Consider the following 23,970-nt stretch of genomic DNA (forward strand, 5'->3'; position numbering starts at 1 on the left):
CCCAGACCCCTTGTGCTTCCCAGGTGAGGCGATGCCCCACCCTGCTTCAGGTCACCCTCCAGGGACTGCACTCACTGTCTAACCAGTCCCAGTGAGATGAACCAAGTACCTCAGTTGGAAATGCAGAAATCACCCACCTTCTACATTGGTCTCCCTGGGAGCTGCAGACAGGAGCTGTTCCTATTTGGCAATCTTGCCAGCACCTCCCTGATCTATTTCTTTATATACCTGTGCAAAAGAAAGTCTTTATAATAACAAATGTGGGCATTAGAGGATGGGAAAAATGCCCACTTACTTTTTTCTTCCTCTCTATCTTCCTACTTCTTAGTTTTAAATATGGATGTAGTTTCAAGAAATGTGAAGCAGAATGGGATAAATTGAGATCCAGATTTTGTTTCAAGAACAAGAAAAGGGTAGGCCCCACAAACCGGAATATGCCTCAGCAACAGGGCAAATTGTTTAACTCAGGAGAAAAACCTTTTAAATTTGTTTATAAACTCACCTCTCATCTGAGCATTAGTGGTTTTGACTCTAGAAAACATACAGAGCATTTAAAAACTGACTTGATAGAACAGCACCCAAGACCCAGACTTGGTGAATGTATGGAATAGATTAGAAATGGCATTGCAAAGTTTAGAAAACTAAACTGATATTAGAATCACAACTCAGGGAATGCTGGTTGGAGCTTTCAGCCTGAGCCCAACTTGGTCAATTGTTTGCAAAGCAAAAATATTGCTTTCTAACAAAACAAAAATATCAATATTCTATATAAATAGCATAACATAACATTAAACTGTATAGAATATTATACAAAATTATTCAGAATATGAAGAATTGAGAAAATTTCAACTCAAATGAGAAAAACAAAAACAATTACCAACACTGAGATTTCACAGATACTGAAATATTTAGACAAACACTTTAATGAGTTAAGAAAGTACTCCAACAAGTAGTGATAAACGCTCTAAAAATAAATGTAAAGTTACAAAGTCTCAGTGAAAGAAATAGAAAAAATAAGAATCAAGTGAAAATTTTGTAGCTGAAAAATGTAAATATACCACAAAATTACAAGAAAACCTCAATTGATGGACTTAATGGTGAATTTAAAGATGACAGAGGAAAGTAGTTGCAATAGAAGAGAGAGCAATATGAAAAATCTAATGTGATAAATAGAAAAATAATTAACAAAGATCCAGTAGCCTGTGGGAAAACCTCAATAGATATAAACTATATGTCATCCTAAGGTCAAAAGAAAAGGTAGTGTGGTGCATACACAAAACACTATTTAAAAAAAAGAAATGGCTGAAAACATACCAAGTTTGGCAAAAGATCTAAACTTACAGGTTCCAAAGAACAATGAACCCCAAAAAGAACAAAACTAAGGGAAACAATGTGGTCTCCCTTTATAAATGTTTCCTGGGTAATTAAAAATAATAAGTAATTTGCTGGGTTTTCAGTGAATGGTTTTATAAATTAAATAAAACTTAGCAAATTAATAAAAATAAAATTCTTAAAGCATGTTCTACGACCAAAATGGAATTAGAGTAGAAATCAACAATAGAAAGATACAGAAAAATGCTCAAATATTTGGTAAGTACAAAACATGCTTTTTAAAACTGAACAAAAATGAACAAAATATGTACAAGTTCTATATAAAGAAAACTACAAGACTCTAATGAAATATATCAAACAAAATCTAAACAAATGGAGAGATATTCCATGAACAAGGACAAAAAGAATGTCATTTATTTCTACTTGGAATTATAGATCCAAAGCAATCCTGATCAAAATCGCAGCTAGTGATGTCATGAATTTCTACAAACCAATTTAAAGTTTACATAGAAAGGCAAAAGACCCAGAATAACTAACACGACATAGAAGGAGAATAAAGTTAGAAGATTGACAGTACCTGATTTCAATACTTATGTAAAGCTACTGTAATTATGACAGTGTGGAACTGGCAAAAGAATAGACAAGTAGATCAATGGAAAAGAGCAGAGTCCAGAAATAGACCCATACAGAGCAGATGATCTCTTACTTGCAATGTTGACTTTATATTTTCAACTTTAAAATGGGTTTATCATGGTATTAAATGCGTCTTTTTCTTTGCTGAAAACAGGGTCTAGCTTTATTGCCCATGCGGAAGTACCAAACTGGCCTAATTTTTTCAAAAATTTTTTTCAAAGAGATGGGGTCTTGCTGTGTTGCCAAGACTGGTCTAGAACTTCTGGTATCAAGTGATCTTCCCACCTAGCCTCCCAAAGCACTGAGAGGGAGTATAAGCATGAGCCACCGTGACTGGCTAAATTCATTTTTGACTTACAATATGGTTAACATGATGGGTTTATCAAGACATAATCCTATCATAAGTCAAGGAGCATCTGTATAGTCAACTGATCTTTGGCAACTGAGTAAAGGCAAATCAGTGGAAAAAGGATAGTCTTTTCAACAACTTGGGATGGAACAACTGGACGTTCATATGCACAAAAAATGAATCTGGACACAGACTTTACACCTTTTACAAAAATTAACATGAAATGGAGTAGAGACCTAACTGTAAAGTGAAAAAGTATAAAACTCCTAGAAGATTACATAGGGAGAAATCTAGGTGATCCCAGGTTTGGCAATGACTTCTTAGATATAACATCAAAAGCATAATCTATAAATAAAAAAAAACCCTGACAAATTGGACTTTATTAAAATTATAAACTGCTGTTCTGCAAAATAGTTAAGAGAATAAAATGACAAGCCAGAGACTGGGAGAAAATTTTTACAAAACACACATCTGATAAAGGGCAAGTATCCAAAACACACAAAGAAATCTTAAAACCCAACAATAAAAAAAAAAAAAAAATTGAGTAAAGATAAAAGATTTGAGCAGACATCTCACCAAAGAAGACATACAGATGGCAAATAAGCATATGAAAAGATGTTCAACCTCATATATTATTAGATAGTTTGAAATAAAAACAATGATATATCAATACACACCTATTAACATGGCCAAAATCCAGAATATTGACAATACATGTTAGTGAAGATACGGAGTGGTAGAAACTGTCATTCCTTGCAGGTGGGAACGAAAATGGTACGGCTAACTGAAAAACTTTTTGGTAGTTTCTTATAAAACTAAACATACTCTTAAATATGGTCCAGCAACCCATTTACCTTATAAATACCCAAACGAATTGTCAACTTAAATCCACACAAAAAACCTACACATGAATATGTATAGCAGATCTATTCATAATTGCTAAAACTTGGAAGCAACCAAGATGTCCTTCAATAAGTGACTGGAGAAATAAACTCTGGTGCATCCATACAAAGAAATATTATTCCAATGTAAAAATAAATGTTATCAAGCCAGAAACAGACATGGAGGAACCTTAAGTGCATAATGTTAAGTGGAAGAAACTAATCTGAAAAAGCTACATACTGTGTTCATACTACATACTATATACACATTTAAACTATATGATATTCATAAAAAGGCAAAACTACAGGTATCTTACAAAGAATAGTGATTGTCGGGGATTTGAAGTGGGGAGGAGGAATGACCAGGCAGAGCAAAGGGGATTTTTAGGGCATTAAAACTACTCCGTACAATACTACTAAGGTGTATTTATATCATGAATTTGTCAAAACCTCTAAAATGTACACTGCAAAAATTGAAACCTACTGTAAACTATGGACTTCACAGAATAAAAATTATAAATATTGTCTCATCAATTGTAACAAATATACACACTATTTAAAGTGTTAATAACAGGGGAAATTGAGAAGGGGCTGTGATGGTAGTGCTACTGTCATCTAGAGGGCAGAGGCCAGGTATACTGCTAAACATCCTACAATGCACAAGACAGCCTCGCCTATAACAAATGATTATCTGCTCCAAAATATGAAGTGTTGCAGCAGAGAAACCCTGTTCTCGATGTTTTGTTTTGGTTTTGGCCTCTCTATATAAAACATTTTAAAAATTATTTTCTATTTATCTAATTAATCAGAAGAAAAAAGTGTTTATTAATGTCATTTGATATGGACAATTTAAATAACAAAAGATAGTTTTTTTATACTAACAGGCATTTTCAGCCAGCATTGTAATAGCAAAAACATAAATTATAATTTTTAAAAAATCCTTGCTTCACTGCAAGATATTCTCAAACAGAAGCATTTATTGCAGGAAAACAAATGACGGCTTTTGGGCCAGTTTTCCACCCTTAAACAGGTCACATTTTTTGTGTTTGTTTTGTTTTTTGTTTTTTGGTTTTTTTGGTCATTGGAAAAAGCAACAGCCTTAGCAAGAGTTGACAGAAACTCAAGGAAATCAGGCATCCTTAATGATTCCATTCAGACTTTAGTATAGGTCTCTGGTAATTTCTTTTTAAGAATTCTAGAGTTCAGGCTTTTGATCTTATGGGAAAATCCAAGCATCGGCAGAAAGCCACTCTATTTGCAGAGCCCTAACTAATATAATATTCCCGATTTGACCAGAGATCTCCCAGCAGGAGGGTTTCTTTCACTCAAAATGGCTGTAAGCCCTAATACCCAGAGTTGTATTTACTGTTTTCTTTGGGAGGTCTCTTGAGGGTTTAAGACAATTAAAGGGCTAAGTCACTATTAACCACATTTTCCCTTTCAGTTTTTAAATATATCCTCTAGCTAAGACAAAGCTGAAAAGCTGCAACCTCTGAGAGCAACATGCTCTTATTTTGTTGGAATTGCGAGTTCTGTACTTGATTACAAGGGGTCTGGAGTGGTTGTGTAGGTATAGCAGTGCTGAGATTAACACCAGGTGTAGCCTCTGTGGCAGTGATTAGGGGAAATTTGTCAATAACCAGAGACATTTTCAGTTGTCATATTTGGGGGGAAGGGTCCTACTAGCATTTAGTGGAAGAGACCAGGCATGCTAAGGCTAAACATCCTACAATGCACAAGACAGGCCCCCACAACAAAGAATTAATTACCTGGCCCAAAATATCAATATCGCCAAGGTTGCAAAACTATGCTCTATGGTCTTATTCATCTTAATCAGCATTGTAAAAAATTTCCCAACTTATATATCTTAAGATAATACATTATGTGGACCATATGTGAGATAAGAGCTCTTTATAAATGATATTTTCAAGCATGCATTTGTTTTGCAGTGTCTGTCAAGCCATAAAGCTCAATCATATATTGGTTAATGACAGGGATACATTCTGAGAAATGTTAGGCAATTTTATCATTGTGTGAACATCATGGAGTGTACCCACACAAGCCTAGATGGTATAAATTAACTATATACCTAGGCTGTAAGGTATAGACTATTGCTCCTACGCTACAAAACTGTACTGAACAGTAGGTAATTGTGACACAATGGTAATTATTCATGTATCTAAACATATCTAAAAATAGAAAAGGCAATACATTGCCCTATAACATTAAGATGGCTACAGTGTTACTAGGTGATAGGAAATTTTCAGCTTCATTATAATTTTATGGGACTACCACCATATGTGCTGTCCATCGTTCACCAAAGCACCTTTATGTGGTGCCTCACTGTATTTATGTTATTTTCTTAATTGTCTGAACAGGCTTGGAGGAAATCTTTTGCTGCCTGGTTGAACTCCAACCAAAGGGTCTTTGGAAATTTGAATTTAAGATCTATCTTCCATCTTCCAGTTTCAGTACACAAGTCTTTAAAATAAAATATATGCCTTACAGTTACTTGTGATACATGATGTTTGAAACTGTCACATGTTAAGTGGTTATTTCCAAATATTATTATTGTTTCTGCTTCGTTCTTTTCTTACACATATCTGGAGAAGCCACATATGATTATAATCCATTTACCCCTAAAAAACCATTCTCAAAAGAAAACCTTTCAATATTTGTATTGTGTAAAAAGATAAATTTAATCATCAAGCTGATAATATTCAATTAATTGAATCAAAATTCTGCAAATTGTCACTTGAAACACACAGAGCCCTATCTTAAGTGATTTTGTCAAGCGTTTGCAAGACTTATAAAATGAACTTGCTTTGTGATTGAGACAATGCTTTAATATGAATCTAAACTGAAAACTGGTATTTACCAACCCAATTTTAACCACAGTATGAGTATTTAACTATATTTTATGTATTACTTAAACTATAATTGAGTACACGCTGAGATTAAAAATGAATATTATCTATATCCAATATGGAAATGTCAATAATGCACCAAGGCTCTTCTGCTTCAACCCACAAACAAGGAATCAATACCAAAGTCTATTCAAGCTTAAGAAAAATAGAGACTTGAATAATTGTCTAGTTAATTTAATAAATGTAGACAGCTGACCTAGATAAATCAAGTTGTAAAGAACTCTTTTACCTCATTAGCATTTTTGCCCTGAATTATCCAGATAATTATTCCAGTTTTCCACATCACTTTGCTCATATTGACAGAGTGTCTTTCAGTTTTTCATGTAAATGCATTTCTTCTGTTCTGCTTAAAGCTCAGCAAGGTGTGCATCCTTTATGATGTAAATCTAGCATTTCCCTGTTTTGCTGATGCTTTTTGAAATGCTATCATCTCTGTATGTATAACCTTTAACTCACTATAGATAATTTGACCGTGATGATGCCAAATAATCTATTCATGCATTATATACTTCTGATTAGAAAAAATATCTTGACTATTCTGCTCCATTTTTCTTCATTTATATATGATGTATTTGAATTTCTGCAGAACATGTTTTTCCTTTGCCTTCTCTTCTAATATATTTCTATTCAGCCAGTAAAACTATTTCACTTACTCACCTGGTTTAACCTAGTTACATAGCAATGTCATATTCAAAACTTTTAAGCTTCTATTTCCCATCACATAAACTAGTGTAATTCAGTTTATCTGTGTCTAATCAGAAAATGCTTATCTAGAATTAACTTGAGATGAGAGAACATATTACGGAAAGCAGATACTATAGCAAGTTCAGTCATTATTCATATTACTGTTACCCAAATGCCAACTGGTGATTTAAATGCTCTACTGGAGGGATAATGGTATCTTGCATAAGGTGGTAGTTCTGGAGCTTATGAGAAGTAATTGGACTCTGAATATATTTTCGAGTAGAAATGATAAGATTTGCTGGGATTCAGATGAGAATATAAGAGAATAAGAACAGGTAAGGATGACTCTAAGACTTGTACTCCAAATTAGCACATGAATCAAAGCACAACATTTTAAAAATAGGAACTTTATTAGTGAGCTATTTGCTATTGTTAGTGTTGGTGACATTATTTTTAAATTATCTTATATTTTCTTGATAAATGTTTCTTTCCTCCAGAGTCAGTTCTAATCTTTGTCTATCTTGGTTTTTATATTTCAAGCTTTTAATTTTCTTCACACATCTGATTTTTATAGATTGATTTTTTCCAGGTGGCTATTGTGGTTTTCTTCTGCTCCTACATATGTAGATTTCCCACATTCCTATTTATGTAGGTCTATTTTCAGCAAAGTCTCTCCTGTAAATAAGAATATTGGTAGTTAATTGTCAGTTGACGTGGCTGGGCAATTAATAGCCTTTGATTAAGATGTGAGTTGTCTGAAAAACCACAAATGAATGTGACTTTGATCTCCAATGCCAGAATCCTAAATGTTTTTCAAGTTGTTATTTCATTTTTAAAATTTTTTTGTAGATTTTTACATATATATATTTGTTTATTTATTTATCATTGTGTTTTTGGCTGGTTAGTTGGTTTTTATCTGGGATTTAAAGCTAAATGCATGAGGATGGGATAAAGAAATAAAGAGTTGACTGGAAGATGCCAATTTGTAGAGATATTCATCTGCCAGATTTTCAGTTAATTATGTTTTTTCACCCTCACTTCTTACTACTTCCCTCTTTACGTTCTGATTTCAAGCTAGAGTATGTCTTTGTTTCTGAATAACTGATTGGTTATTGATTAAATAAAGTCTAGTTTTATAGAATTGCTTTTCTCTACCTTTGTTTATTTAGTCTGATTTTTCAAATATACCATCATTCAATAAGTTTCTCATCATACCCTTTCATTATCTTTTTAATCTCTGCCATGATTTATGCATTTTTTTATTTCTAAAGTTAATGTTTTTATTTGTATCTAGTTTCTTTTTCTCCTGATCATCCTTGAAAATTCATCAATTTTACTCACTTTTTATAAAATAACTCAAACTAATTGATTTTTAATTAATTTTTTGTTTACTTATTTTCTATTTTGGTGGTTTATGCTCTGTTTCCTTCTTTTTACCTTCTTTACATTTAATATCTTGCTCTAGCCTCACATATTAAATTATTTTCTTATTTCAATCATTTTCATTTTTTTCCCAACGTAAGCATGTATAACTGTTACAGAATTCCCATTAAACTGACCTTTAGCTGCATTCCACAAGTTTTGGTTCTGCTCTAAATTTTATTATATTCTATTGTTTAATTATAAATTATTTAAATATTTTATTTTTTCAAATTTGTTTATTAAATGTAACATCTATATAAAATGCACAAAGCACAATGTACAGTGAACTGAACATTCATAAATTGAATACAACAATGTATTATGCAACTAACATCCAATTCAAGAAACGGAGTATTATCAGTAGCTCAAAGTTTTCCCTATTTTTGAAGACTATTATAACAAATGAACAACAATAGCCTTTCTTCTAGCACTACAGATTAGTTTTGTCTGTAATGTAACTTTATCATATAAGATCCCTACCCACTTTTGTCTGGCTTTGTCCCCTATATATTGTGTTTGTGAAATCCATCCATGCTATTATGCATAGTCATAGTTAATTCATTTTTATTGTTCTATATATTTCATTGTATGATATGCCATAATTATCCATTGCAACATTCGTGAACATTTTGGTAGTTCTCAGTGTTTAGCTATTACAAATAACCCTTCTCTAAACATTGTGGTACAAGTCTTTTGGCAAACACATGTAGACATTTATTTTTAATTTACAACTTTTATAAGTGAGGGAGTAACTTGCCTTGTGGGGTTACTATGGATTACTCCAACACAGTTAGGGAAATGACACAGACAGGCATATGAAATTGAGGGATTGATTATACTCACAGCTCCTAGAGAGGGAGGCACACCATACCCAGAGGCACACACAAATGCAGGGAGAGAGAGAACAGAGTGAGGACCCACGGACCAGTGACTTCATTGAAGGCCATGAATGGCATAGCTTGTGGATTGTGGAGCATTCTTGTCAGGGTACTTTGAAATTAAGTGAGTCAACATAGAAAGCAGGGAAAGAGTATAATGGGGAATTCCTTATGAGGCTTTTCACTCTAATACACATGTTGGGGATGGGCACCCAGAAATGGGCAATAACTAGGCAAAAGTTAAAAACAAGCAGTGTGATGCCAGCACCTAGGGGAGCCACTGAAGCAATCGATAACACCTTCAAATTATGACACACCTAGGAATAGAATTGCTGAATCATAAGTAGATGCATATGTTCAAACTTAGCAGATATTTCCAAATGGCTTTTCAAAGTCGTTGTACCAAATTATGATTCGGCAAGCTGTATTAGAGTTATATAGAGCATCCAGAAATAGATTCATTTATATATAGTGTTCTGATTTTTAACAGAATTGAAGTGTGGAAAAATATTTTCATAAGTGATGCTGAATCACTTGAATATGCATAAGGAAATAAATGCATTTAGAACCTTCCCTTATATCCCATCTTTCCCAAAACTTAATCCCACATGGGATGCAAATATAAATGTCGATGGTGAAAAAATAAGGATTGTGGGGGAAAAGCATAGGAAAATATCTTCATGACAACAGAGTAAGCAAAATTTTCTCACACAAAGTACAAAAGCAATAGCTATGAAAAGTGACAAATTAGGCAATAATAAAATTAAGAACTTGTTCATCAAAGATGCATTAAAGTGTGTAAATAAAGCTATAGAAATAGAAAACTTATTTGTCATAAATATATCAAGAAAAAAATACATGCATACCAAAAATACAAGAAGACATCCTATAATTTATTAATAACAACAAAGTAGAGACAAGTCAGTTAAAAAACAACTTAAATAGATATTTCATAAAAAGAGATATGAAATGGAAAATAAAAATATGAAAAGATGCTCAACATCTTTAGTCACACAGCAAATGTTTACTAAAACTGCAATATGATACAACTACATGCAAAAATGGCTAAACTAAAAAGCAGTGGAAAAACCATGTAGTGTAATAATGTGGAAAGACTGGAAACGTATTTCTTACTTCCAAACAAAGAGAATTTGTCTAGTTATATTTTCTGCTGATTTCCACCCTAATTTCATTGACATAAATACTTATTACATGGATTGGTTAGAGTCTGTCTTCATGCAAGTCCCATAAAAGTGAGTGTGTGGTAATATTTCAAGTGCTCTGCATGAGTCCATTACATTAAATCTGAAGATTATGTTTTTTGATTTTTCTAATTTTTCTACTGTATTTGAATGCTTGAACTGTCAATAATCAAACACTAAAAAATGTGTTAAAAATCTCCTAATATAATTGTTGTCTTTTTGCTTCTTGTATTTATTCAATTTTTGATTTATATATTTTGATACTTATTAAAGGTAAATTAAACCTTAATTTAAAAAAATTATATAGTGACAGTCTTATCTGTAGTCATGCTTTCTATTTTGTCTGATAATACACCTTGGCTCCTTTTATTTGTACTGTGCTTATAATTTTTCCATATTTTGAATTTCAGCTTTTCTGACTATATTTTACTTTTCTCTTTTAAAGAGCATCATTTTAGCCTTTGCTAAAACAATGCTGTGTGACCAAAAAAAACATGAAAACTTAATGGCATTCAACATTAAGCATTTATTTATAATTTAGGCATCTACTGGGAATTCTAGTGACTGAATCAGTTATGTTTTTATTAGCTGAGATTGGCTGGGCTTGCCTACGAACTGCAGGTTCAATTTAGGTTATATTCATATATCTCTCAGGTTCTGGAACCATTGGTACCCAAAGAATGTTCTTTTCAAGAAACGGCAGAGGCACTAAAGGAAATGCAGAAACACACACTTTCTTAAGGATTAGGCTTTGGACGAACACATAGCTAAATTTTAAAAATGTATTTTTATGATCTTTGAATGTAAAGTGGAGTATTTAACTGACTTATTGTAGAGTGTAAAGTGGATTGTTTAACTGATTTGTTACACTTGTTGATATATTTGGATTATTTCCATCATATTTTATGCTATTTTTCTTGCTGTCTTAGTCCATTTGTACTGCTATAACTAAATAACAGAGACTAAGTCGTTTATAAAGAACTGAAATTTTTTATTTTCTTGTAATTCTGGAGGCTGCGAAGTCCAAGATCAAGGCACCGGCAAGTTTGCTGTCTTATCAGGCCCTTCTTGCTATGCATTTACATGGCAGAAAAGCACAAAAGAGCAAACCCACTCCCACAAGACTTTTATAAGAGCCCTATTCTTATCCATGAGGGCTCTGCCCTAATGACTCAATCACTTCCCAAAGGGCCCACCACTTAATACTCAAACATTGGCCATTAAGTTTAACACATAAATTTTGAAAGACACATTTAGACCTTGGCACTTGTCATATTTGTTATTTTGTGTGTTTTTTTCCCGAATTTATTTGTATTTGTTTAGTATTCAATTTTACATTTTCCCTATATTGAAAATTATATACTCTATTATTTTAGGTGGTTATGCATGTGATTTTACTATACGTATTTTATAAGATCTAAAGTTAACAAATATTCTGAAAAACTAATCTCTAATTCCAAATATTTCTTTTTGATTTATATTACATACTAATAAACATGTTTATGTATTTTTAGTTCTCTTTTTAAACCATAAGAAATTATTTTTGTATGCTGTTTTCACTTAGATTTATTTACACATTCACCACTTTTTCTTTTTGTTCATGTTTATTATTTTTATCTTGATATTTTATCTTATAACTTAAGTATTTTTATACTTTACTTCAGTGAGATTGGTCTGTTGGTGGAGACTCCCTCAGTTTTTGACAAAATATGGTTTTATTTTGCTCACAATTTTACAACTTATTTTTAGCTGGTTATATATTCTAGTTCAACAGATATTTTTCAGCATGTTAAATATAATGTTCCACTGTCATCCAGTTTCAATTCTTACTGTTGATAAGTCACCTTAGAGGTTTTATTTTCTTTCTTTCTTTCTCTCTTTTTTGAAATGAAGTCTCACTCTGTCTTCAGAAGTGCACTTGCTCTGTCATCTGGAGTGCAGTAGCATGAGCTCAGCTCACTGCAACCTCCACTTCCGGGGTTCAAATGATTCTCATGCCTCAGCCTCACGAGTACCTGGGATTAGAGGTGCGTACTACCATGCCTCACTAATTCTTTGTATTTTTAGTAGAAACAGAGTTTCACCTTATTGGCCAGGCTGGTCTCAAACTCCTGACCTTAAGTGATCCACCTGCCTTGGCCTCCCAAAGTGCTGGGATTACAGGTGTGAGCCACTGTGTCCAGCTATCTTAGAGTTTTGCAACTACTCCTAAAAAGGTATTCTACTTTTCTTCTCTACCTGCTTTTCAAATCTTTTCTTTCTACCTGGTGCTTTCTATTCATTATATCTAAAATATTGATTAATTTTTATTCTTTCTTCTCCTTTTTTAACCCATTACTTTTATAGTAGATAATGGAAGCAGACATTGTTGTGTCTTGCACCACATCCTTTTGGCTAATCTGATGTCAGCAGAGCTGTGGTTGACAGTTGCTTGCACATTGCCAGTGTCTCACTTCAAGGGTACACATAATAACAGCATCTCTCTACTTTCTGCCTCAGAACTTTATCCTAAGCTATGGTGAACTGCTCAGTTTATGCACAGGTATAGCCTATAACTACAAGGAAAACTGAAACTTCGAGGAACATCCTTCAACTAAAGCAGTTGAGGATCTATTAATAACTTTCTCAGCCTCCCTGATTTTTGAGGTTCAGTTCTGAAGCACTTCTTACATGGTCCCTTAAGGGATACACAATGAGATTGAGTGCCTGATGCCTACAATGATAATTTAATAATAAGCCACAACTTTTCTTTCTCTTTTATCCACTCTAGTTTGTGCTGTTATTACCTACTATCATCATAAAGGTAAATAAACTAAACCTAAGTTATGGTTTGAGATTCTGCTTTCAAGGAAACCCAAACTAAAACATACCTTCTCTTAAGCCTCCAATTCTCTTATTCCTTTTAAAAGTATGTCTTATTTCTTTGCTTTTCTGGACTGCATTAACCATATATTTTTGGCAGTTGGTTTTTTAGTTTACTAATTCTCTCTTCAACTGCATCTATGTTGCTGTCATATAAATTCACTACATTATTCTTAATTACTCTTATTTTCAGTTTTTAGGTGTACAATTTTTCTACTTTTCAAATCTGCTTGGTCTTAATTCTTGAAATGGGTTAAAATACACATTTTACGTTTATTTTGTGCACAGTAACTCTGCTATTTGACATCTCTTTACTGTTGATTTTGTTGGTTTTGTTTTCTGCTGGCTATTACATTTTTTCTTATATAAATTTTGATTAATTTTTTACCATAAGCTTCTTATTTGTTTTGGAATTATGTTGCTATGGTGTTATTTTCAGTGGAATTCTAACTATAGCACTTATCTGAAATCAAGGTGAATATGAATGCCCTAAAGTATTAGAAGTAAAAACAAATTATAAGATAAATATATCAAATCCTTGTTAGTATATTTATCTGCCTGTTTATGTATTGTACTTGGTAACAAATGCTTTCTCAGTTTCTATTAATTACAATGGTTTATACCAAGAGGAAGAGTCTAAAATTATTTTAGTGACTATAAACTTTCTCAGCTCTCTAACCAAAAAGTAATTTTTTCTAAGGTCAAAGTTTTAGCAAATTTACATTCTTTGGTTATTTCTTAAAATTCTCTCATTATTCACTAATTTTTGCACTAATTCACACATTCTTTTATTCAGCTAGAATATATTAATTATCTTCTGTGGATGTGCACTATTAAATATTGTAACTATAGAGAAAAACACATAGTTTCTATTATTAAGTATTCCAGAATATATTCAGGACATCAATTTTGGATGTTCTGCCCAAACTTTGAAAATCATCACTTTTAATTTATAGCTGTTTTATATATTCTTTGAAGTATTAGGGCATTCTATCTTATTTTTACATGTTTTTGACTCAGAATCTTACAATGTGAAAAGTACATTGTAAACTTCATGAGTAAATGAATTCTTAACAGTTACTCAAATTTATTTATAATATAGTCCCAGCAATCTGAAAAAGAATGATAATGTACTGCCCGAAAGTAAACTCTTGAATTAATTCCCTGAGATTGATTCACTTTAACACTTTTGGTCTTCTATTTAAATCACTGATCTATTTATGTATTAATATATTCATTCAAGAGATACACTTTTGATGATAAGACTAGATGCAGTTACTACAAATAAAAAAGAAAGCAGACCTTATCTTCAAGCACTGTAAGATTATTTAGGTGTATAAAAATGTACACATACAACCACAAGACAAGGCAGAAAGTAATATGTGGGGAAAAAAATATATGAATGGTGTAAGCTAAGTGTTAGATGACCACAGATGCATAAAGTAGGGAAGACGAAATCCACTTTGGTAAGACCAGGTGGGGAAAGTCACAGAGGAAATGACCTTTGACCTGGCTATTTGAAAAGAAGACAAGCATTAGATTAGAAAAGACAACATAAACGACCATGGAAACAGGAATATACCTTATAGATTTAAGGAGCAGATTGGCAGTGAAGTTGAGTAAATATAGCAGAATAATATGAGATGATCTAGACAAAGTTCCCTCCCGCCAGATAACAAGAGCTGTCTGTAACTGTCACACTTGAGAAGAAAGATGGCAAGTAGTTAAGAATAAGGATTCTGGAGCCAGATCACATGTTTGAAACTCAGTTCAGTCATTAGTTCACTCTATGACCTTAGGCAAAGAGCCTTCAATTATCCGTGCCTCAATTTCTTCCTAATATTAAGTATCTCATAGAGTTGTGCTGAAAACTAAATGATTTAATATGTACCAACTGCTTAGAATAGTGCCCGGTGTGCAGTAAGTGCTTGAGCTCAATAAATGTGATTTATTTGTATTTTACTAAGATTACGCAGGTAATATAGACCTCAGAATTTGTGAGCAAGTGAATCATACTTTTTGTGAGAAAACTGAATTTGAAAGAATGGTTAGAATGTTTCTGGCCGGGCGCGGTGGCTCATGCCTGTAATCCCAGCACTTTGGGAGGCCGAGGCAGGCAGATCACGAGGTCAGGAGATGGAGACCATCCTGGTTAACACGGTGAAAACCCGTCTCTACTAAAAATACAAAAAATTAGCCAAGCGTGATGGCGGGCGCCTGTAGTCCCAGCTACTCGGGAGGCTGAGGCAGGAGAATGGCGTGAACCCAGGAGGCGGAGCTTGCAGTGAGCCGAGATAGCGCCACTGCACTCCAGCCTAGGCGACAGAGCGAGACTCTGTCTCAGGAAAAAAAAAAAAAAAATTTCTTTTAACATAAGTAATTTTTCCAGTCCTATATGACATAAGCAGATTCAAATTCATTTACATCTTCTGTTACTTTAAACACGATTTATACTACTAATACAATCTCATAAGATATTTTTAAATTACAAACCTTCAGAAAAAAATAGTAATGAGAATTTTCTAGATTCAGTTCAGAAATAATTCAATTTTTTCTGTGTTTCTACTTTGCTTTCTTTTTTCTGAAGGAAAGAGTTTTCAGCATTTACAAAATATAAACATAAAGTGAATTTCTTTCCGGAAGCCAATACAAAAACTAAAAATAAATAAATAAATAATAGCAGTATCAGCATTTATCCAAAAAAAAAAAAAAAACCCAAACTAGATTTTATTTATGTTCTAAGGTACCAACATATTAGACTAAATTGAAATTGTATTCTCTATTGATGTATTTTGCTATGGATTAATATTTCAATAGATAATTCAAAACTGGATAGATATTTTGAAGCATGCTAGCATTTGATGCACATTGCCAATGAGGTTAGGTAGCATCTATTTCTACGATAATCTTTAAAATATGAAATCATAATTTAGTCAAATATTCTTAATATTGTGAATGAAAAATTTTATATAGACTATGGGAAATATCAATGTTCAATTTAATTTTTTATTTGTTTTTCTGTTTATCCTCCAAATTTTTCTCACATTTTAGAGATTTTATTTCTAAGGAAATCTTCTCTTACTTTTTACTACTCATAATTTTTATTCAACTGCTCCAGAATTTGATTATTTTCTTTCCACACACATAAAAATTTAATGTGTCCTCCTTATATATTCATACTGTTAACAGTGAGATTTGAGAATCATTGCCTTTTAGTTATAGTGAGAATTTTATAAATATATGCAGTGGTTAACACAAGATAAAAATTAAGTAGCCAGAATATATTTATTGCTTTAGCTGTCTTCATTCCATCCTTTTAATCCCATCAGCAATAAAATCTGTCCAATATACCTAGTTCGTTTTTATGCTTATCCTCCTGTGTATAGGAAGCTCTTTTTGATCTTTCTTGTAGTCTCCAAACCCACTATGGGCTATTTCAGGACCAACCCCATTCCATTACCAATTTTGGTTCCTTTGTTCCAAAATGTGACTAGGCAGGCTTACCAAAGCAACATATACTGCTTTAGAGGGCATGGGAACATCTTTAGAAGACATGGACACCTATGAGTTGAAGGTTGAGTTCATCAGAATCTTCAGTTCATGTTATAAACTCATTCCTTGTATTTTCAAGTCTTCTCTTCCATCCAATTCATTTATTTTATTCTTTTTATCCCTATTTACCATCCCTTTCTCATGCCACAGATAAACATTCCAATGCATTTGACATATATCGCTTTAATTATATGTGTTCTTTTACATTGCATATTGTTTTGTGTGCATGTATTTTTTTGTGACTTGTAGTCTAGATCTTATTGTTTCTTACTGTTTTTATTCTGTATTACCTTTAAAAGCCTATCCACATTGCTGAGTGTACAAGTGGGCCTTTGCTTCTAATTGCTTTGTAACTCTCCACAGTTGTACACGTATATATAAAACATAAACATACATATTTTATATATGTATACTATATATGGTATATGTTTGGCATGACACACACGTATAATTTTTTGGCTATTCACTTTTCTTTTCACTTTTGCGTTAGATATCATATTTCAGTGGTACTTCTAAATAATTTTTCTATTCTATTGAGACAGAATTCAGGATTCCCTTCTTTGGCATTAACGCTTGACACAGTTTACTGTGTAGCCTTCTTTTCAACTTTTATTTTTAGTTCAGGGGTATACAGGCAGGTTTGTTATATAGGTAAATTGTATGTCATGGGAGTTTGGTGTGCAGATTATTTTTCGTATAGGTAATAAGCAATGAGGTACTAACCTGATAGGTAGTTTTTTGATCCTTATCCTCCTCCTACCCTCCACCCTCAATTAGGTCCCAGTGTCTGTTCTTCCCTTCTTTGTGTCCATGTGTCCTCGATGTTCAGCTCCTATTTATAAGTAAGAACATGTAGTATTTGATTTTCTGTTCCTGTGTTAGTTCACATGAGATAATGACCCATAGCTCTATCCAATAGCTCTATCCATGTTACTGGAAAGAACATAATCTCATTCTTTTTTATAGCTGCATAGTATTGATCATGTACCACATTCTCTTCACTCAGTCTACCATTGTTGGGAATTTAGGTTGGTTTCATGGCTTTGCTATTGTGAATGGTGCTGTGATGAACATATGTGTGCTTGTGTTTTCGTGGTAGAAGAATTTGCAGCCCATTTACATTCAAGGTTAATATTGATCTGTGTGGATTTGATCCTGTCATCATGTTGTTAGCTGGTTATTAGGCAGCCTTGTTTGTGTGGTTTCTCTATAGAGTTAATGGTCTATATACTTAAGTGTGTTTTTGTGGTGGTCAGTAAGGGTCTTTCTTTTCCATATTTAGCACTCCTTTCAGGACCTCTTGTAAGGCAGGTCTGGTAACAAATTCTCTTAGCATTTGCCTGTGTTAAAAAGATTTTATTTCCCCTTTGCTTATGAAGCTTAGTTTGACTGGATATGAAATTCTTTGTTGGAATTTCTTTTTTCTTTCTTTTTTTTTTTTAAGAATGCTGAACATAGGCCCCCAATCTCTTCTGGCTTGTAGGTTTTCTGCTGAAAGGACCATTGTTAACCTGATGGGGTTCCCTTTTTAGGTGACCTGCCCCTTCTCTCTAGCTGCCTTTAATATTTTTCTTTCATCTTGCCATTGGAGAATCTGATGACTATTTAGGAATGATTGTCTTGTATACTATCTCATAGGAACTCTTTGCATTTCCTGAATTTGAATTTAAATGATGGCCTCCCAAGTGAGGTGGGGAAAATTAGTTTACAGAATTTATCTAATTCTGTCAAATTTATACGTGCAGTTTAAACAAATGAACAATTATTTCTGCTTATATTACCATTAAATATAAATTTAGGATTATAGCATTCTCTTGTTAGGGGCTAAGTAATGGGTTTTATAGCTAATGAGACAAAATACAAAATTAAAACGTTCAATTATCTTATTCTAAATGTACCTAAGAATAAATAAATTGAAAATGCAGAATCCAACTTACAAGGGATGTGAAGGACCTCTTCAAGGAGAACTACAAACCACTGCTCAAGGAAATAAAAGAGGATACAAACAAATGGAAGAACATTCCTTGCTCATGGGTAGGAAGAATCAATATCGTGAAAATGGCCATCCTTCCCAAGGTAATTTACAGATTCAATGCCATCCCCATCAAGCTACCAATGACTTTCTTCACAGAATTGGAAAAAACTACTTTAAAGTTCATATGGAACCAAAAAAGAGCTCGCATCGCCAAGTCAATCCTAAGCCAAAAGAACAAAGCTGGAGGCATCACACTACCTGACTTCAAACTATACTACAAGGCTACAGTAACCAAAACAGCATGGTACTGGTACCAAAACAGAGACATAGATCAATGGAACAGAACAGAGCCGTCAGAAATAATGCCACATATCTACAACTATCTGATCTTTGACAAACCTGAGAAAAACAAGAAATGAGGAAAGGATTCCCTATTTAATAAATGGTGCTGGGAAAACTGGCTAGCCATATGTAGAAAGCTGAAACTGGATCCCTTCCTTACACCTTATACAAAAATCAATTCAAGATGGATTAAAGACTTAAATGTTAGACCTAAAACCATAAAAACCCTAGAAGAAAACCTAGGCATTACCATTCAGTACATAGGCATGGGCAAGGACTTCATGTCTAAAACACCAAAAGCAATGGCCACAAAAGCCAAAATTGACAAATGGGATCTAATTAAAATAAAGAGCTTCTGCACAGCAAAAGAAACTACCATCAGAGTGAACAGGCAACCTACAAAATGGGAGAAAATTTTCACAACCTACTCATCTGACAAAGGGCTAATATCCAGAATCTACAATGAACTCAAACAAATTTACAAGAAAAAAACAAAAAACCACATCAAAAAGTGGGCAAAGGACATGAACAGACACTTCTCAAAAGAAGACATTTATGCAGCCAAAAAACACATGAAAAAATGCTCACCATCACTGTCCATCAGAGAAATGCAAATCAAAACCACAATGAGATACCATCTCACACCAGTTAGAATGGCAATCATTAAAAAGACAGGAAACAACAGGTGCTGGAGATGATGTGGAGAAATAGGAACACTTTTACACTGTTGGTGGGAATGTAAACTAGTTCAACCCTTGTGGAAGTCAGTGTGGCGATTCCTCAGGGATCTAGAACTAGAAATTCCATTCAACCCAGCCATCCCATTACTGGGTATATACCCAAAGGACTATAAATCATGCTGCTATAAAGACACATGCACACGTATGTTTATTGCGGCATTATTCACAATAGCAAAGACTTGGAACCAACCCAAATGTCCAACAATGATAGACTGGATTAAGAAAATGTGGCACATATACACCATGGAATACTATGCAGCCATAAAAAATGATGAGTTCATGTCCTTTGTAGGGACATGGATGAAATTGGAAATCATCATTCTCAGTAAACTATCGCAAGAACAAAAAACCAAACACTGCATATTCTCACTCATAGGTGGGAATTGAACAATGAGAACACATGGACACAGGAAGGTGAACATCACACTTCGTGGACTGTTGTGTTGTGGGGGGAGGGGGGAGGGATAGCACTGGGAGATATACCTAATGCTAGATGATGAGTTGGTGGGTGCAGCGCACCAGCATGGCACATGTGTACATATGTAACTTACCTGCACATTGCGCACATGTACCATAAAACCTAAAGTATAATAATAATAATAAAAAAAAAAAAAAGAAAATGCAAGGAGGTGGAGCCAGGAGGTGATATTAACAATGAAATAAAAAATAACTGAACTTCTCTAAATGAAATTATATATTTTTTCACTTGGAGATGAAATTAACATGGAAAATTATGAGGCAGTTTTGCTATATACTTCTAAGTTAAGATTCAATTATCTTAAGGATTAATATTTATCCTTAAAAGATATTTTAGTGAGAATGGACCAGATTGTGTTGTGGTAACAAAAAATGAGCACTTATGTGACAAAGACACAAAAAATTTCTTGTTTATCATATTCATCACTCTTTGAATATTCAGTACACTTAGTCTCTTCAGGTCAACTTTTCTCCGTGTGGTGGCCCAGCATTCCAGGCTGCTTTGATCTAAGAGTGCCTTCTCATTAATTTGTGCTGTTATTATTGATGCTAGAAAAGAAATTTCTGGAGACCTGAGTCCTGGCAATTAAACCCTTCCACATAGAAAAATTACACCTTATATTTGCTGTCACTCAAGCAAGACACTTGGTTAAGTCTAATTTCAAGAGAAACCAGGAAGTATAATATTTCCGTGTATTCCTGTCAACACACAAATATATAGTAATTGTCCCACCACAGGAGAGCTGGGAATGTATGTGGGGTGTGTGTGTGGGGGGCTGGGTGTGTGTGTGTGTGCTGAGAGAAAGACAGAGACCCAACACTTACATGATACACATACATAAACATAGGAGTTACATTTGACATTCACCCAAGAGATTTTGCAGAGGAGCCACGGGAGTTCCAAAGTCCTTTTCACTTATAGTTGTCTATTTGTCTATGTGGATTTCTCTTTTTCTGTGTTGTGAATTTCCTAGTAGTGAAGAACGTTTTTCTTTGTTTTCTAAGTACTAGAACAGTCCTGTCAGATTGCTCCTTAATTTCCAACAGTCGTTGAGATTTGTATTGCTTAAAATTTGAAATACATGTTAAAGAATGAGCATCAGAGAATGATTCAAATAACAGGTTCTCCATCTGAATAGATAAGACTCTTCACTCTCCTAGGCTAAGTTTAGACTTTTGTAAAAAGGGAAAACTAGGGTTTTTTTAGACTACCATGTTATATTATTATCTTAATATCTGAAGTCTTTAATAGTTAAACTAACACTTGCAGATCACAAGATGTGGGGTTTTTTTTTCTAACCTACTTGGTTTTGCAAAGACATTTCTAGTGATGTTTTTGGGAAACTTGTCTTCCAAATTCAGGAGTCAAATGAACAAACAAAATTAAAACAGCAAGACTCTATATCTCTCATAAATTGTAGTACCTCTTCGGTAAAGGTTTCCTGGGTTTTGCTTCCTTTATGCCATACAAGCACTAACGTAGAACTCTCTGACTCTTTAAAGTCACAATGCACATAGTAAGTAGTAACAGGCATAATGAGGTAAATGAATAATGCTACTTAGGTCTCAAAGTAACCAAGTGGAGTGCTGTAGCCATCCTAGGCCCTCTAAGGCAGCATTGAAGGGGTCTATGTATTGCTATATCTGTAAATCAGGTTAAGAAGTTCTGTCCTGAAGTATCAAGTCTTGAAAAAAGATAAAGACTGATAGATTTGCCTGCTTTATACTTAGCCAACCATTGGAAAATATGTATTGATTGCCCTCTGTGCATCAATCACTGTGCTAGCCCCTAGGTACATACAGTGGAGATCAACACTGTCCATGTAGTTTTTGTCTGTCAGACACATTAAATTGAGTTTTAGGAAAAGGTGACATTGCAACTCTAAATCTATACTTGGAATTTATGTAGCCACCTATAAAAAGTAAAGTAACTTACTCAGTTGCCTGGTAATCACCAATTTTCAATGCAGGTCCAGGATATTTTGGGTTGGCAAACATTTGGACTTTTTTTTGTATGATGCCCATTCTTCTTAATTATTATTATTGTCTCCTGATAGGTGTAATGTGACTTAAAGTAGGTGTTTTGAGACTTTAAAATAGAGAATTACTAAAGTTTAAAACAAAAATATTTCTTAAGCTGTCATGGTTTGCTCACAAATTCTTAATCATGAAAGTCTCAATGTCTCATTTGTCTCAAATGTCTCATTTTACTTATATCTATTTTATTTGGAGCCCTAAAATAAGAATATATTGTATTTACTTCTTCATAATAATGCAACTGAAAATATAAAAATTAAATTGAAAGGACATGATTCTCTCTCTACTATTGGTTGATTCTTTTGTTATAGTAAAAAAAAAAAAAAAACTGGTCAGTCTTCCAAAAAAAAACTTTTCTTAAAGGATAAAAGGATGTTCTGACCTATACCCATTCTAAGTAATGGAAATAAACAACTCCAGCTTCATAAGGTATACTGAAATGTTCTAAACTTTAATATATATATAACAATCACTATAGAAGCTTGTGAAAAATGTAAATCTTCAGGCTTTATCCTAGAGATTCTGTTTATAGGACAGCTGTGAAACCCAAAAACCAATATTTGCATAAGACTTCTAGATGATTATTATGGAAAGGATCCTGGGACTTAAATTTATGAATTGGTATTACAGAGAGAAGAATAAGTTTAAGTGTCAGACAAATTTGGATTTGAATTCAGCCTCTATCTAAAATACTATGTGTTAGTTATACATTACTATATAACAAATAACTATAATTTACCAACATAAAAAATACACATCTATTATTTCACAGAATATGTGGGTCAGGAGTTGGGGCACAGCTTAGCTAGGTCCTCTCCTCATGTTTTCACAAGATGTTGTAAAATCAAGGTGTTGACCTGCACTGAGTTCTCATTTGAAGACTCTACTGAGGAAGGGTCCACTTCCAAGATCCTTCAGTTTATTGACAGGAATTAAACTGTGGGAAGGCTCATTTCAAAATAAAAGAATTTCCTTTCAGGACTAAGATCTTTGTTTTTTTTTTGTTTTGTTTTGGATTTTGATGTCTCTTAGGCAGATGCCACACCTAGATTCTTCATACAGTTCTTTGTCTCATGGGCTTCTCCACATGGCTGCTTATTTTAGTAAGCCAGAAAGGTGAGTCTATAGCAGAAAACCACCAGCAAGACAAAGTTTTATATAATGTAATATAAGCATATGTGTTATTTCTTACCACATTTGCCATATTCTGTTAGTTAGAAAGATGACACAAGTTCTATCACTTCAACGTAAAGGGATTAAATAAGAGCATGGATACTTGCCTCTGATCACTGCCTCTGAATTTGAATTCAGCCTCTATCTAAAATACTATGTGTGTTAGTTAAATATTCAGAGAGAGTAATCATGGGAAGCCACCCTAGGATCTGTCAGCCACAGTGTGATTTTTGGAAAATAGTTTAGTATTATGGATTCTTAACTTCCTTATCTAAAAATTGAGCTAATAATACATGCCTTGAATAGGTAACATATGTAAAGATCCTGGCATAGAGTAACTATTTGATAAACACAATTAACTAAGAAGAACACAAAAAGAAAAAGAAATCAGATTCACCCATGGGGCTTTAATAGCATATCTTCAAAGTATCTTCCAATTTTGTGGCTCGATTTTCAAAAATTTTGTGCACAATTTTATTGAATGTGACATATCTCCAAAGCCTA

This window comes from Pongo pygmaeus, chromosome 3 (assembly GCF_028885625.2).
Source record: "Pongo pygmaeus isolate AG05252 chromosome 3, NHGRI_mPonPyg2-v2.0_pri, whole genome shotgun sequence".
Taxonomy (NCBI): Eukaryota; Metazoa; Chordata; class Mammalia; order Primates; family Hominidae; genus Pongo; species Pongo pygmaeus.